Source organism: Rutidosis leptorrhynchoides, chromosome 3, assembly GCF_046630445.1.
Source record: "Rutidosis leptorrhynchoides isolate AG116_Rl617_1_P2 chromosome 3, CSIRO_AGI_Rlap_v1, whole genome shotgun sequence".
Classification (NCBI taxonomy): Eukaryota; Viridiplantae; Streptophyta; class Magnoliopsida; order Asterales; family Asteraceae; genus Rutidosis; species Rutidosis leptorrhynchoides.
This window is the reverse complement of record NC_092335.1, coordinates 538,458,009-538,477,571: the sequence shown is the minus strand read 5'-3', so window position 1 is coordinate 538,477,571 and position 19,563 is coordinate 538,458,009.

Sequence of the window (19,563 nt, the reverse complement as noted above, 5' to 3'; positions counted from 1 at the left end):
TGAAATCATTTGACCTTCGACCAGTACCGACGATTCACGAACAGTTGTGTGTAAATAAAAAATAATATATATATATATATATATATATATATATATATATATATATATATATATATATATATATATATATATATATATATATATATATATATATATCAAAATAAATATAAGAGTTTATATATATATATAATATTTTGAGATTAATAAAATACACTTCAATCAATTGAAATTAAAAAATATAAAATAATAAACAGGATAACTAAGTATTGTTAAAATGAATAAATATATATATGATCCTTATTAATAATTATGATTATATGGTAATATATATATATATATATATATATATATATATATATATATATATATAAATACTAAATATTCAACATATATTATCATATAACCTATGATAATAATAATTAAATATAATTACAAGTTAAAAATATAATTGTTATAATATTTTATTATTACTAATATTAATCTCAGTATTATGAATATAATCATTATTGCATATACATGTTAATACATGTAATTTAGAATACTAATATTGTTATTATTGTTGTAAAAAAAAGCATGATTACTATAATAGTAATTATTAATATTATTATTTGAAATGTAATTAAAAAGTTATGATTAAAGAAATAAAGATGAAAAATATAAATATTATTATAAGAATAATTCAAACTATAATTATGATTATTTACTATTATTATTATTATTATTATTATTATTATTATTATTATTATTATTATTATTATTATATTATTATTATTATTATTATTATTATTATTATTATTATTATTATTATTATTATTATTTTTATCAATATTAATATTATTAATATCATTAATATTATTATAGTTATAATTAGGAAAGAACATAACCTAATATTATTATCATAAATAATATTGATATTTCTATTATTAATATTATTAGTATTTCTATTATTAATTCTGTATTATTAATAGTTATTGATTATTAGTATGAATTTTACTAATATATTTATTAATTAATAGTAATTATTAAATAAACTAATAAATCAAGAAGAATTACGTACGAATCAGTTTAGCATAGCTTTCATTCTGTAGTTAATTGATCCTTGTTTTCAAAAATCGTACAAATCACACAATCAATCAACAGAACGATCCAAGAAGCTGTTAGCAATCCCTTTCTCTTTAATTTATTTTTTTAATTTTTTCTGTACCTGACTTAAATTGTTGTCTGACCTTTGTTTGCTATAAAGATTGATCAAATTCAATGATAAAGGAATACCAGTCAATTTTTACCCTCACAAATAATTTCGGTCTGATTGAAATCAAACTCAAAATTTTTTTAAAAGCTTGACGTGTCTCTGTTCTTCAACTTTATGACCAAAATTCCAATTTTAATCAATTTCCACAATGTAAAAATGCAGTTATGTTTGGAATACCTTACTCAATCTATCTACCAATTTTCAGATTTCAATTGTTTATATTGGTTATTAATTGTTGAGTCAAAGTTTTTTGCTTTTAAAAGTCAAGCAGAAGTTCATCGACTAAATTAGAGATATCTATTGAAATTCCAGTTAAATTGATAATCTCAGAGGTTTATACGAATCATTTGAAATACAACTTATGTTATAATATTTATCTAAAAAGTTCTTAAAATCAAAAATCAAGAATTTTTTTTTTTTAAAAACCGTAACTGCAGTAGCAGTATTTTCCTTATTTTTTTTCCTTCATTTTAATTAATAAAAAAACGTTTGATACTGATTGATTATTATTATTATAAAGAATCTAAATCCCTGTTTTGATGATTTGTATAAATTGTCGACTTAGAATTTAAGAAGAAGAAGGTAGAGCATAAAACTCGAATTATAAATAAACTGGTGGTTTTTAAATCAGAAAGGCAGGATTGGAAGAGTGGTCTGGTGTGGTGTGGTGTTAGCGAGGGGTCACGGGTTCGAGTCCCTGCCCGGTCAGTTTATTAACTTTTTAGCCTTGAAAGGTAGTTTTTCTTTCTTATCATTATTATTATTATTATTATTATTATTATTATTATTATTATTATTATTATTATTATTATTATTATTATTATTATTATTATTATTATTATTATTATTATTATTATTATTATTATTATTATGAATTATTATTATTATTACTATTATTATTATCATTAATTAGTATTATTGTTATTATGATTAGTTATTATTACTAACGAAGTAATTATTAATATAATTTATGATATTATCATTATTATTACTAGTATTACCATTTAAAAATTTATTAGTATTATCATTTCTAATATTATGGTTATTACTAGCATTATTATTATTGTGTTGTTATTGTTAGTATCATTATTATAATTTCAAGACTATTAAACATATTAATAAGACAAATATATAATAAAAGATGATATATTAAAAATTATAGAAATTGATTTTATGAATACATGTAAAATTATAATTATGATTACTAATTAACGTTATAAGAAACTATAGTCATTAGTATAGAAATTAAACACGAAGATTATGATTATTATGACCATGAACATATAGGTTTTTATAATATTGTTAAAATTATAAACATAGAAATTTTGATATAAATATTATTATGAAAATGATTATAAATTTAATCAAGTTATGATTTAAAGGAATTACAAAAATAATTATAACTATTGGTATCATTACCAATATTAATATCAATCTCCTTATTAACATTGTTATTATTATTATTATTACTTTTATTATTATTAATATATCCTTATTATTACTAATATTAGTATTACCAAAATTATGAATTTCACAAACAAATGATTCTTCATATAAAAACAATATATTTAATATATAACTTCACTATATTAATATTTTTATTTAATTAAGTAATGAAATATATAAGTTATTAATATAAAAACTATATCATTAATAATAATATGTATATTTGTTCGATTACAAGTATACGTTTTAATATATAAATGAATGATATAGGTTCGTGAATCCGAGGCCAACCCTGCATTGTTCAGTTGTTCAATGTCGTCATATGTATTTTTACTACAAAATACAGTGCTTTTGCAATATATATTTTTGGGACTGAGAATAAATGCGCTGCTTTTATAAATGTTTTACGAAATAGACACAAGTACTTAAAATTACATTCTATGGTTGGATTATTAACCGAATATCGCCCTTCAAGTCCGGTAACCTAAGAATTTAGGGAAATGGCCCCTGATTGACGCGAATCCTAAAGATAGATCTATGGACCTTGACAAGTCACATTCGGGGTATGGATGATTTAGTACTTCGAGATTATTATTATACAGAAGAGAGGTTCTGTTTGGGGATATTCTATGCATTAAGTTAACGTCGGTTACCAGGTGTTCAATCCATATGAATGATATTTTTGTCTCTATGTATGGGACGCTTATTTATGAGAACTGGGAATGAAAACCTTGTGGTCTATTAAAATGATTTAAATGATTATTTATGTTAAACTAATGAACTCACCAACCTTTTGGTTGACACTTTAAAGCATGTTTATTCTCAGGTACGAAAGAAATCTTCCGCTGTGCATTTGCTCATATTAGAGATATTACTTGGAGTCATTCATGACATATTTCAAAAGACATTGCATTCGAGTCGTCGAGTTCATCAAGATTATTATTAAGTCAATTATTGTTGGATGTATTACGAAATGGCATGCATGTCGTCAACTTTTGATGTAAAGAAAGTTTGTCTTTAAAAAAAACGAATGCAATGTTTGTAAAATGTATCATATAGAGGTCATGAACCTCGCGATGAAATCAACTATTGTGAATCATTTATAATCGATATGGACTTCGTTCAGATGGATTAGGATGGGTCTCTACAGTCTCATGTGGTATCAAAGCAGTGGTCTTAGCGAGCCAGGTCTTGCATTAGTGTGTCTAACTGATAGTTGTTAGGATGCATTAATGAGTCTGGACTTCGACCATAGCTGCATGTCAAAAAGTTTTGCTTATCATTTCTTGTCAGAAATTGCATACTTATCACTCTCAGTCTAGACACATTTTACTGCATTGATTGCATAAATAGTGTATAGACAAAATTCATATCTTAGCGTATCTGCTAATTCATATTTTAGCGTATCTGTTACTGTAAACTTTGCCTGACATATCCCGTAAATTCCTTCGTAATCTACGAAATCTTTTATTCTATATATATAGATATTCTGTATAATTAGAATACCATCCGATAATCGAAAATCAGTTCATATCAAAAAATCCTTTATTCAATCGTACGAAATAGAACTCGCCACTAGTTCAAGTCCCTGGGATTCCGATATGGAGTTTCACTCGAGCTCCGAAAGCAGTGTGACCGGAATGGACCAACCAATTAGTCTTCATCTATTCTGGATGAATTGGGGATGGGTTTGTAGTCTACTTAATCATTGAAGACAAGAAGAAGACGATCCCTTCCATCCACCACATTTCCCTCTTAGCGAAGAACCTGAAGCACTTACCGGCGAACCTGTTCGAGACACCATTTTCTCTCTTATTTCCAGAGTATCTCGTCATGACTATATACTACCTCGAATTTTAGATCTTATTCATCCGCTCATCCGAACCGACAATCACCCCGATGTAATAGAAGAAGTCAACGAGCTTCGCGCTCGGGTAGTAGCTTTAGAGAATATGGTGCAAAGGTTATGTAAGATCCTGAAAGTTTATGCATCTGAAAGTGTTCCTGAAAGTTGTCAGTAAATGTGTGCATCAGAAAGCGCCACAAAAAGTCTACCTAACACTTATGCATTTTCAGAATTTATATCAGAATCAGACTCAGACAATTTTAGTCCCTGAAAGAAGTTGCTGTTTCAATTTCAGTCTCAGTTCAGTGGGACGCCGTCCAGTTTTTGGGATGCCGTCCACCAATGTAAGATGGGACGCCGTTCAGCCATTTTGGACGCCGTCCAAATGGTCTGACGGGCCAGCTGTTATAATTTGTCTAAATTAAAAGGGGTACTTCGGTCTTTTCACTTGTGGACGGGTTTTATACTTCAAAACTGATCTAGAACTCATTCTTATCCTCTTTTCCACCAACCAAACTCTAGAGAGAGAGAGAGAGGAGTTTCTAGAGAGAAGAAGCTTGGGCTAGTGATGAAGATGGTGATTTTTGCCCAAATTGGAAGCGGGTTTTGGTTCTCCTTGATGTTTCTTGTTACTAGCTCGGTTTTGGAGTTGAGGTAAACCCTAGATTCGATTTAATTACTTTGATTTTGATTTGGGGTTAGGTTTGTGCTAGTTAGGGTTATAAACCCCTTTCATGGTGAAATTTGGGGGTTTTAGGCATTGCTAGTATAAGTAAACCCGATTATTGTAGGTTTAGGGTTTGATGATGAATTTGAAAGTATTCGTCATAGTTTGGGTGTTAATTCACTAGATTGTAAGTGTGTTGGTATTTTAGATGTTCATAAGAACATGTTTGTAAGACAAAATGGGTGTTAACCTTGATTTGGTGTCAAACTAAGTTATGTGGTATGATAATGCTAAAAACGAACATATATTTCATAGCATTATCCCTCAAGAAAGACAAGCTTTTAGTTGCAATTGTTCTATTTACAAGTGATATTCGTTTAAATAATAAAAGGTGAAGACAAAAGATAGATTCGACGATTTGAAGACGCAAATGACCAAAAAGCTAAAAAGAACAAAGTACAATCAAAGTGGTTCAAATTATTGATGAGAAACGTCTAAAAGTTACAAGAGTACGAGCCGCAAAACGCAAAGTACAAGATATTAAATAGTACGCAAGGACGTTCAAAAATCCGGAACCGGGACCAGAATCAACTCTCAACGCTCGACGCAACGGACTAAAAATTACAAGTCAACTATGCACATGAATATAATATAATATATAATTAATTCTTAAAATTATATATATATATATATATATATATATATATATATATATATATATATATATATATATATATATATATTATATTATATATAAAATCGTCGGAAAATAAACAAACAAAAGTATGTGAGCTGGATTCCTGCTCCATGCGATCGCATGGCCTGGAGGCCTAAATCCCATGTGATCGCATGGCTTACTTTTTCCGGCCACACTCCTATAAAAAGCAGTTTGGTGCTCGAGTAAAACATACATCTTTCTCTACTCTCTATCTCACGTAATATATATATATATATATATATATATATATATATATATATATATATATATATATATATATATATATATATATATATATATATATATTATAATTTTAATTTTAATTTTAATTTAATAATAATAAAGGTATGTTAGCGAATGTTGTAAGTGTGTAAGTCGAAATTCTGTCCGTGTAACACTACGCTATTATTAATCATTGTAAGTTATGTTCAACTTTTTTAAATTAATGTCTCGTAGCTAAGTTATTATTATGCTTATTTAATGCCGAAGTAATCGTGATATTGGGCTAAATATTAAAATTGGGTAATTGGGCTTTGTACCATAATTGGGGTTTGGACAAAAGAACGACACTTGTGGAAATTAGACTATGGGCTATTAATGGGCTTTATATTTGTTTAATTAAATGATAGTTTGTTAATTTAATATAAAGATTTACAATTGGACGTACCTATAAATAACCATATACACTCGATCGGACACGATGGGCGGGATATTTATAAGTACTAATAATCGTTCATTTAACTGGACACGGGAATGGATTAATAGTTAATGGACTAATTAAAATAGGGGTGAATTATATACAAGGAAAATTGGTGTAATTATAGTTTAAGTCCCCAATTAGTTGGAATATTTGACTTCGAATATAAGAATAATTTGACGAGGACACTCGCACTTTATATTTATGACTGATGGACTGTTATGGACAAAAACCAGACTGACATATTGAATAATCCAGGACAAAGGACAATTAACCCATGGTAATAAACTAAAATCAACACGTCAAACATCATGATTACGGAAGTTTAAATAAGCATAATTCCTTTATTTCATATTTAATTGCACTTTTAATTATCGCACTTTAATTTATTGTCATTTTAATTATCGTATTTTTTAATTATCGCAATTTTATTTATTTATCGCACTTTAATTTATTGCAATTTTATTATTGTCATTTACTTTACGCTTTAAATTAAGTTATTTTTATTTTTAATATTTTACATTAGGTTTTAACTGCGACTAAAGTTTTAAAATCGACAAACTGGTCACTAAACGGTAAAAACCCCCTTTTATAATAATAATATTACTTATATATATATTTATATTTTTACAAATATAGTTTTAAAAATATAGCGTTAAACTTGGCTAGCTCCCTGTGGAACGAACCGGACTTACTAAAAACTACACTACTGTACGATTAGGTACACTGCCTATAAGTGTTGTAGCAAGGTTTAGGTATATCCACTCTATAAATAAATAAATCACTTGTGTAAAAAAATGTATCGTATTTAATAGTATTTTGTAGTAAAAATATAACTATTTCGTATACATCTCTACGCACATCAAGTATTTTTGGTGCCGCTGCCGGGGACTGCTTAAATACCGGAAGCGAAACGATATATATTAAAAAAAAGATTTTTATTAAGTCTTAGTTTACTTTTGTAAAAAAATACGTTTTAAATATTAAAAATACAAAAATATAAAAAGAAAAACAATATATATAAAATTATAAAGTTTCTTTATTTTATTTTAGTTTTTAAAAATTAAAGTTTTTATTTATTTTATATAAATATTCTATAAAAATATAAAACAGAAAAAAAAAATAAGTAATCGGGCTACACTGTAGCATCCCAATTTGTGACCTGAATATTTGGGCCATGCGACCGCATGAACCGGTAGGCTAAAATCCATGCGACCGCATGAGCTGCTCTGACACGCCACATCTGAACCTGGTACAGTAATAATTAAGGAGTATTAATTATTATTATTATTATAAACCCTAATTAGTTTTAGTTTATTTTAATATTTAGTTTAGTTTTTAGTTTTAATTTGTAATTTAAGTTTTAATTAGTTTTATTAATTATATAAATTAATACTTTTATAAAATAATAATATAAAAATAATATTTTTGTAAAAATTGTATTTTTATAACTTTAGTTTTATTATTTTTTAAATTTTGTATCTTTTAGTCGTTTAATCGTAATTTATATATTTTTATCGTTCGTAATTAGTTTTAAGTGTAGTAATTTGCCGTATTTATTTTTATTTCTAGATTTTTAGGCTTTGCCGTAAAATCCCTTAAGTGCTTTTTCTTTAGACTAAGATATAGGTGCTTTAGAATTTTGCGACGCCGTTTTAAGATTTTAGTACTTTTTAAGCTATTGCCGTTTTGGATTTAGAATTCCTTTAAGCTTTAATACCTTTAGACGTAACTTTTAATTTTTAGTTTTTAGACTTTTAAGTTTCGACGCGCTACGTTCTTTTTATTATTTTTCGACCTTTTATTTTCCGACGTTTTCCGACGTGCTCTTTTTCTTTCTTATTCTATTTCTTCTTTAAAATTTCTTTAAATTTCGACGAAAAATTATTTTAAGTGGTTAAATTGATAGACATCTAAAATTTTCTAGTTCGTAGTAATAGTTGGATTTGTTAGTGGCGAGTTGTGGGCTTCCGATTTAAAGGGTCCTGGCTACCTGCTGCATCTATTGGCTATTTGAAACGTGGGAAAAATCAGAAAAGTCTATTAATTTGATAACTTTAATAATTTTTATCTTTTATAACTAATAGGATATTCAGTGAATGCACCGAGCAAAACGTTCACTACCTTTTATACGTTCACCACCTGTAACTCAATCAAGACATCTAGCCAATATTGTCGCCGTTAATTTTTCTTTAGAATCTTCATCTAGTCGACCAAGTACTCCAATTCAAATTTCTGGTAATCCATTTTTTGAACCCGACCTCACAATTGAGAATCCGGAGGATATTCAGGGACAATTCAGATATCCTGAACCATTAATCTTTCCTTCGGAACCACCAATCATTCAAATAGAGATTGTCGAGGAACAAACCATTAAATCAGAATCCTCTAGTGATTCAGATTCAACAAATTCAATCATGGAAAATCTGGAACATCTAAGCATGGAAGACCGAATGAGGGTTAAACGCACTGGCCAAGGTCACGCAATTACTCAACCAGACATTAATGCGCCAGATTATGAAATTAAAGGACAAATCCTACACATGGTGACTAATCAATGCCAATTTAGTGGTGCGCCGAAAGAAGATCCAAATGAACATCTTCGTACCTTTAATAGGATCTGCACTCTATTTAAAATAAGAGAAGTGGAGGATGAACAGATATATCTCATGCTATTTCCCTGGACTTTAAAGGGAGAAGCCAAAAATTGGTTAAAATCGTTACCTGAAGGGGCGATTGATACATGGGATGTTTTAGTTGAAAAATTTCTTAAACAATTCTTTCCGGCATCTAAAGCCATAAGACTTCAAGGAGAAATTGTTACGTTCACACAAAAGCCAAATGAAACTCTATATGAGGCGTGGACAAGATTTGGAAAGTTATTAAGAGGATGTCCGCAACATGGTTTAGACACTTATCAAATAGTACAAATATTCTACCAAGGATGCAACATCACTACAAGGAAAGACATCGATATAGCAGCTGGTGGTTCCATTATGAAGAAAACTGCAACTGAAGCTTACAAAATTATTGATAACACTGCTTCCCACTCACATGAGTGGCATCAAGAAAAAGATATCGTTAGATCATCTAAAGCAGCTAGAGCCGATTCTAGCCATGACTTTGATTCCATTTCTGCAAAGATAGATGCTGTCGAGAGACGAATGGAAAAGATGACTAAAGATATTCACTCAATAAGAATTAGTTGTGAGCAGTGTGGAGGACCACATTTGACAAAAGATTTTCTCAGTATTGAACAAACAATGGAACAAAGAGAGAATGTTTCATATATAAACCAAAGGGCTGGAAATAATTATCAGAATAATTATCAACCGCCAAGACCAATCTACAGTCAAAATCAGAATTATAACTGAAATGTTCCATACAACAATCAACAAGGTCCTAGCAATCAATAAGTATCCAATAATACTTACAATCAGCAAAGACCTATTTTTCAAAATAAACCACCACAAACCGATGATAAAAAGCCAAATTTAGAAGATATGATGTCGAAGCTAGTTGAATCTCAAATGCAATTTTTCACATCTCAGAAACAAACGAATGAACAAAATGCCCAAGCATTTAGAAATCAACAAGCTTCAATTCAAAATTTGGAAATAAGAAGTAAGCAACCTAGCAAGGTTGATAGGTGAAAGAAAATCGGGAAGTTTACCTAGTGATACAAATGCTAACCCCCGGAATGAAACAGCTAAAGCCATTACCACAAGAAGTGGTATTACACTTAAACCACCTGAAATGCCTGTAATTTCTGATGATTCTATTCCTACTCCACAGGCACCACAACCTGAGCAAGATAAGGAAACAGAACATGTAGTTGAAAAGGTTAATGAAGATAACACAGTTAAGGCTAAACCTTATGTTAAACCATACCAACCACCACCTCCTTACCCGAGTAAAATGAGAAAAGAAAGACTTGAAGCCGAGCAATCCAAATTCTTGGATATGTTTAAACAAATAAATGTAAATCTTCCTTTCATTGATGTAATTTCAGGAATGCCAAGATATGCTAAATTCCTAAAAGATCTAATCACAAATAGAAAGAAAATGGAATAACTCTCGGCTGTTACTATGAATGCTAATTGTTCTGCAGTGTTGCTGAATAAGATACCAGAAAAATTATCAGATCCAGAAAGTTTCACAATTCCATGTTTTCTGGGTAGTCTTAGTTTAATAGAAGCATTGGCAGACTTAGGTGCTAGTATAAATTTAATACCGTATTCACTATACGCTAAACTAGACCTCGGAGAATTGAAACCAACACGAATAAGCATACAACTAGCCGATCGATCAGTAAAATATCCTAGAGGGATAATGGAGAACATGCTAGTTAAAGTTGGTACTTTAGTATTTCTAGTAGATTTTGTTATTCTGGACATGAAAGAAGATTCTCGAGTTCCTCTCATATTAGGAAGACCATTCTTAAACACGACTAAAGCAATAATAGACGTGTTTGGTAAGAAACTGACCCTAAGTATAGAGGACGAGAGTGTTACCTTTTCTGTTGATAGAGCCATGCAACAACCGCAATCTGCAGATGATACATGTTATTATATTCAAACTATAGATTCACATGCAGAATTGTTAGAAGAATTTCCAGAATTATAAGGAACAGGAGAATGTTCTTTAGGAGAAGGAACTGAACCAATTGATGAAGCTAAAATGTTAGCCGTACTCATGGCTAATGGATATGAACCAACAACAGAAGAAATTCATATGCTAAAAGAAGAAGACAGATATCGATACAAATCATCGATAGAAGAACCACCGACATTAGAGTTAAAGCCACTTCCAAACCATTTGGAATACGCTTATTTACATGGTGAATCTGAATTACCTGTAATAATATCATCTTCTCTTACTAAAAATGAAAAATCTCGACTCATTACTATGCTAAAAGTTCATAAACCAGCTATTGCATGGAAGATTCATGATATTAAAGGCATAAGTCCTTCGTATTGCACACATAAAATCCTTATGGAAGAAGGTCATAAAACGTATGTGCAATGCCAACGAAGACTAAATCCTAATATGCAAGATGTTGTTAAGAAAGAAATTATTAAACTGCTAGATGCAGGTTTAATTTATCCAATCTATGATAATTCATGGGTAAGCCCAGTTCAATGTGTACCTAAGAAGGGTGGCATGACTGTCATCACAAATGAGAAAAATGAGTTTATTCCTACTAGGACTGTAACAGGATGGTGTGGCTGTATTGATTATAGAAAATTAAATGACGCCACCAGAAAAGATCACTTTCCCTTACCTTTCATTGATCAAATGTTAGAAAGATTAGTCGGAAATAGTTACTATTGTTTTCTTGATGGTTTTTCCGGATACTTTCAAATTCCAATAGCACCCGAGGATCAAGAGAAAAGCACGTTCACGTGCCCTTATGGTACTTTTGCTTACAAACGCATGCCATTTGGACTTTGCAACGCCCCTGCAACCTTTCAAAGGTGTATGATGGCGATATTTCATGACATGATAGAAGAATGCATGGAAGTATTCATGGATGACTTTTCAGTCTTCGGTGATACTTTTGAATCATGTCTAGTTAATCTTGAACGAATGATTATTAGATGCGAACAATCAAATCTAGTACTTAATTGGAAGAAATGTCATTTCATGGTTAAAGAAGGCATCGTTCTTGGTCATAAAATTTCAAAGGAAGGAATTGAAGTGGATAGAGCTAAAGTAGATGTAATTGCTAAACTTCCACATCTCACCAATGTTAGAGGAGTTAGGAGTTTTCTAGGGCATGCCGGTTTTTACCGACGTTTCATAAAATATTTTTATAAAATTGCCACTCCTATGAATAAACTCCTAGAAAAGGATGCTCCATTCATCTTTTCAGATGAATGCATCAAATCTTTTAATATTCTTAAAGAAAAACTCACTAATGCACCGATCATGATAACTCCAAATTGGAATCTACCGTTTGAACTCATGTGCGATGCAAGTGAATTTGCAATGGGAGCCGTTTTAGGACAAAGGATTGAAAAACAATTTCAACCTATTTATTATGCTAGTAAGACGTTACAAGGAGCACAAATAAATTACACAACTACTGAAAAAGAACTCCTTGCTATTGTCTTTGCTTTTGACAAATTTCGATCATATCTTGTTCTAGCTAAAACGGTGGTCTATACTGACCATTCTGCTCTTAGAAGTTCTAAATGAATCGACCATACAAGATAACTATCCTGATGAATATCTATTGAAGATAGATTATAGTGAAATTCCATAGTTTGCAGACTATGCAAACTACTTAATATGTGGATTCCTTGAAAAAGGGTTGTCATACCAAAAACGAAAGAAATTCTTTAGTGATATAAAACACTATTTCTGGGAAGATCCACATTTGTTTAAAAGTTGTCCCGATGGAATAATACGCCGATGTGTATTCGAAGATGAAGCTAGTAAAATCTTAAACAATTGTCACACAGGACCAACAGGAGGGCATTATGGGCCTCAACTCACAGCAAGAAAAGTTTACGACGCTGGATTCTATTGGCCTACAATTTTCAAAGACGCACACCTTCTTTGTAAATCCTGTGATGCATGTCAAAGGGCCGGAAAAATAAGTCAACGTGATGAAATGCCACAAAATGTCATTCAAGTATGTGAAGTATTTGACATTTGGGGTATTGACTTTATGGGTCCATTTCCAAAATCTCATAATAATCTCTACATTCTCGTTGCCATTGATTATGTATCTAAATGGGCGGAAGCACAAGCTCTCCCAACTAACGATGCACGAGTTGTAGTCAACTTTTTAAAACGTCTTTTTGTATGGTTTGGAACACCGAAAGCTTTAATAAGTGATCGGGGTACTCATTTTTGTAATAATCAACTTGAGAAAGTTCTCAAAAGATATGTAGTAACTCATAAAATCTCCACTGCTTATCATCCACAAACAAGTGGACAAGTTGAAAATACCAATCGAGCTTTAAAACTTATTCTAGAGAAAACCGTAGGATCAAATCCGAAGGAATGGTCCATGAAATTGGAGGATGCACTCTGGGCTTTTAGAACAGCCTACAAAACTCCAATTGGAACCACACCTTTTAGACTCATTTACAGAAAAGCATGTCATCTTCCAGTAGAAATTGAACACAAAGCATTTTGGGCTTTGAAGACATGTAATCCTGATTTACATGAAGCTGGACATCTACGGTTAAGCCAATTAAACGAATTAAAAGAATTAAGACATAAAGCATACGAAAATTCGTTAATCTATAAAGAAAGAACGAAGAAATGGCATGATAAAAGAATCAGAAGTTCAAAAAAATTTAAAGAAAGAGTTCTTCTTTTCAATTCACGATTCAAGCTATTTCCTGGAAAATTGAAATCAAGATGGTCTGGACCATTCATAGTCAAAAGAGTTTTTTCATATGGAACAGTAGAATTAATAAATTCAAATGGGATTGAATTTAAAGTTAATGGTCACAGAGTTAAACATTACATAGATAATCTAATAGAAGTTGAAGATGAAGTTAATCACAATTTCGACACCACAGCTAACTAAGTGTGAGAAGGTTCGAATCTTTTTAGGGTTATATATATTATTGGTAGAGTTAGATATTCTGTTTTCATGTAGTTTCCGAGAATGGAATCCGAATGGTCTTTCCCTAGCAGACCCTAAAGAACTAGTCTTCTCCCTCCATTCTGAATTTTTATTTTTTTTAGGTTTTACGAGATGAAGAATTCCTTTGATCTGAACCATGGTCTAATGCTACACGCTTTGATTACTAAACGTAATAATGACACATTCCCTAGTGACATGGTGTCAGTAATAAGAGGCAAAATGGACGGAGTAAGGAAAGAACTCAGGAAAGATCATCAAAAGATACATTTTGGTAAAGGCAAATCAAAGTCTGCAACAAAAAGAAGAGCAAGACACCTTGAAAAATGTTATAAATGCAGAAAATGGTCACACGAAGGTAAATGTTCAAATAATCAAACATATTCAAATACCGAATTTGTTACTCTATGCAGAGAAGGACCGTTTATATGTTCAGAAGAAAAGATATTGAAGAATCGAGGTTACGCTTATGTAGCTATGGAAAATCAAATCACACAACTCTCCTATGAGTCGGCTAAAGTAGGTCTCTGAGAATTCTATCTCACAGTTAAATATGTACAGTTTTTATTTTTATTTTTATTGCTTTTAACCTTTTGATAATAAACACTGAATCGTTCGCTATAAAGTATTAAATTGGTATTCAATAAAATTAGGTATGCGTAACCGAAATTATTGATATCATACAAAAATTTATTACATCACTGCGAAATTTACCGTTTATTCTTAAGGTATAAATATCTTTAATCAATCAATTCAAAATATTTCAAAAATTCGTCAAGAGTAAAACTAGGTTATGGAACCGAAATTACTTTACCGAAAAGAGGGGCGTATATTTTTGATAATATTTGATTGATTAAAGAGGGATAAAAGACCAAAAATATTTTTAATTTTTAATTTTTACCATGTTTTTAAAATTAATATATAAATATTAAATTAATATTTTAAATCTTTTTAAATCAATATATTTAAGTTTTTAAGTATTTTTAAAAAAATAATATTTTTAATATAAGTTTGTATGTATAAAAACAAAAATATAATATAAGTTTGGTGTGAATTTTTAATTTTAATAATATGAATTTTTAATTTTATGCATTTTAAATTTAAGTTTGATGTGAATTTAAAAACAAAAATTTACTTTATTTTACTAAGTTAAAAATTTAATTTTTAAAATTTGTCGTGAGTTGAAAACTAGGTCGTTGAACCGAAATTGTACTACCCAAGGGAGGGACGAGAACTTTTATTATCATTATTTTTAATCTTATTGAATTAAAGTTTGCCAAAAACATTAAAAAAACCCAAAAATCATTACTTTTAAAAAAACACTTTGAAATGTCAAATTTCTAAAATTTTGTTGAGAGACGGACTAGGACAACGATCCGAAACGCCCTCACTCCTAAAAAGAAACAAATTTTTAAAATTTATTGATTTATGTATAAGTTAAAAAAAAAAAAAACTGGACTCCATGCGATCGCATGGGGTTTCCTCTTCAAATCCATGCGGTCGCATGGAGGCCAAATTTTGGTCAGGATCAAAAGAGCAGCTCGCTGTTCTGTCTCATTCCACAACACACACATATACACGAAACTCTCTCAAAAACACCTCAAAAATTCCCTAATTTTCACCAAAATTCATCATATTTCGTCCTAAAATCAACTCTAATCATGCCTAGGTTTGGATTTTTTTAGCAAGAAGGTAAAAATTACACCCCTAAACTCTTAAATTTCTTAGTTTTTGTGATAATTACCAATATTTTACCTAATTTGATTTTGTTAATTTCTAGTGTAATTAGAGTTAAATTGTTAGTATATTATGCATTATAACCTAGATTGATGCTATTTAACATGATTTGAAGCCAAAAACTTCAAAATTTTTAGAAATCTAGGGTTTGTGTTCTTGAGCAATTTGGGACTTTTTGATATAAACAGGTTATGGCCGATTTTTGTCATGGATTATTGCTAAATTAAGTAGTGTAACATGTTTAGGTAGCTAAATGATCCAAACTTTGATCCTAAACATGATTTTTGAGAATTAAAGTGTCCTTTTTAGGTATAAAATTCATGAACTTGATTAAATTGATGTAAATGCCATTTGAAACTTGTTTAATTGCTAGTAATGGTTATTTTAACATGTTATTTGAGTTGAATGCTTATGAACTTTGTAAACATTTTCATATATGCTTATTTGAAAAAGTGTAAGAATTGTTAAAATTGTGAAAATGTGTATAAAGTTTAATTTTGATTGAACATGTTATTTTAATTGTTTCAAGTTGTTATTTTGCTAACACTAATGCATATTTAGATGCACAAATTTTGTGTTTAATGTGTTTTGCAGAAAAATACCGATACTGATGGTGCATCATCATCATCTAGGCAACCTGCTCCGGAACCGCAACCAGAAATGCAATATGAGCCACAATATGAACCAGAACCTGAACAGGAGCAACAACAGGAACAACAACAACAACCTGATCAACACGTACCATATTATGATCCGTAACAAGAATATGTTAATGCCTACGTATTTTTTCCAATTCATCCGATAATAGCACACCCAACGATTCATGAAGAACAGTTGCATCCTAATTTGAGATTTGATCGAAGCTGGAGAGATTACCCGACGTATCAAAGTAACAAATTCAAACTGGTAACGAAAAATGTAGAAGTAGCGAGGGTAATTGATTGGGAGCCTTTGAAAAGGGTCCAACTAGTTAACTCTGTTAGACAGCATTTGATCCAAAGGTATGGCAGCTCTTCTTTTCCCGATTAGGAATGTTTATTCACCATTCGTAGGCCTGTATATAAGGAATGGTGTGTTGAGCTTATGAGTACTATTTCACTTAATGAGGATGTAGTTAGGTTAGATGATAGAAGTTTTCTTAGATTTATACTTGGCCGTAGGTTGTATAGGATGTCCATGCTGGACATGGCCAGGGCTTTACAGATTTACACTCCTGGTAAATTACTACTACCTGATTGTACAAATTTGATTTATCATGGGGAGCGGGTAGATAGGAATTTTGACGCGGACGCCGTCTGGAGGCGTATGTCAGATTATAATGTTTTTACGCTAGGAGGAAGACACTCCTATTTAGATATTAACAAAGCAGAGCTACGTATGATACATAGATTTTTAGCTAATTCGATTACACAAAGAGGTAAAAACAAGGAGAAGTTGACCTTACACGATTTATTTTACCTTAAGTGTATTCGAAACCCTAGAAGCTTTGTTAATATCCCCTACTGTGTTGGTTTTTATCTGTCCAAAGTAGTGGCAGGAATACAGGACGGGGGAGTAATAGGAGGAGGTATTTTTGTTACTCTCATTGGAGAGTATTTGGGTGTAGATAGGGATCAAGGGGGTCCACTTATGGTATGTAGGGAACAGGATGATACTTTAGGATTGAAGGTCTATCAGGGTGCTAAGGTATTAAAGAGCAGACGCAATCAGGCAGTACCGTATGATGGTAGTCATCCTCAGGTAGAGAGAGGTTCAGATGAGGAAATGGAGGAAGCAGATGACATTAGGGATGTCATTAGGGAGGCTATGACTGACGTCTACCAGCCTAAGATGAGGTAGAAATGACAAACGAGGATAGACATAGTCGGTACGAGCAGTGGCAAGCCCAGAATGTATACGAGCATTCCAGGCAATGACAGCATGATAGATGGCGCTATCATCAGCATCAGATCATGAGCCAGCTATCACCTCAGGTACCAAATAACTACGTACCGACCCGACCTGCTTACTATCCTCCACACCAGCCCGATATGCGACCACCATTTACTCTCTATGACCCTAACCAGGCCTATCAGTACACCTATAACCAACCATGGAACTCGCCCGACGACATGAACTGGAACCCCTATCCAGATTAATATAGTTCCCATTGGTGATTTCTATGATATTTATCTTTTATTATTTTTATTTTATGTTTAAAACATATAATATTGTGATATGTTTAATGTAATGTTTAATATTTTTATTATATTGTACTAATATTTCATATTTGATTTGAAAGTGGGATGTTAAGTCCCATTTCAAATTACCATGCATGTTATTATTTGTATGTATGTATATTGTCAATTGTACACAACAGGGTAAAACAGCGCATTTTCAAAGACTGGCATTAAGTTCAGCAAAAGCTACTAATTTTGACGACAAAACGAAAAACAAATGTGATGTAACAATAAGACGGAATGAACAAATGATGTGCACCATTTATCATTCAGCAAACAAATGCCAATATGTTTGCAAACTTTGGTCAAATTTAATCATTTTTCTACGCTAATTACCCTCAATAATTTAAATTGTACTGATTTCTTGCAAATGAGGGCATTGCAAGATCTTAAATGTGGGAAGGGGTTAAATTCTTTCGGATTTTTAAAATTTTTGACTTATACACTTGGTTACCATTAAAAATACTAGTAACGCAGTAGTTGTATTAGAATCTAGTGCTCTCTGATAATAAAGAACAGCCCTAGTCTTATATACTGACTACCCAATTCTAGTAAAATTTTTCAAAATTTTCAATTAAATGAACTCAAAATCATGTTTATACATATTTATGAGCGATAAAACTAGGTGCTAACACCGAAATTATTGTTACCTCGGAAAGGACATAAATTGAGAAACAACCCAAAATGTTAGAATTCATTTAAAATGGAATAGAGGACAATAAAAAGGCAAAGAAAGGAAAATAAAAGCCAAGTGTGGGAAAAATTTACCAAGTTATTTAAAACATATATCACATATTTTTGTACAAATAATTGAAGATACTTTTGTTTTGGACAAAATTAACCGTTTTACCCGGTAAATTGTAATATATTTGAAAGAAAGATGGATCTACACGATGAATCAATTCCATCATTAAAAGAAAGTAAAGTCTTCCGAAAAAGACACGCACTTCTTGATTTAGGTCAGGAAGTTGTCGTCCAGACCAGTTGTAGAGTCTACGAAAAACCTTGAAAAGTTTTCTTGAAAATCAGCTGGAAATCCACGGACCTCAGCATCAAACAGGGTCGCCAAGTGGTCAGACTTATCCTAACCATGAGAGGATCTGTCTCGTACAATGGGGGGCACCGTGCAAATTAGCTTATAAGACTAATGAATCAGATCCCCAGAAAGGATAATCTCCTTAAAGATCAAAAATCAGCTTTTAAGACTGATATTACTCAATCCTTGAGATTGACCTTAAAGATTGAGAATTACAAACTCATGGAATTCGATGATATCTAAACTCGAGCTTGAACGAGAAAATATTTTGATCAAAATTACAAACCGATTTATTTTCTGAAAAACCCATTTTCAATGCGTTCATTACCATTGAACGTA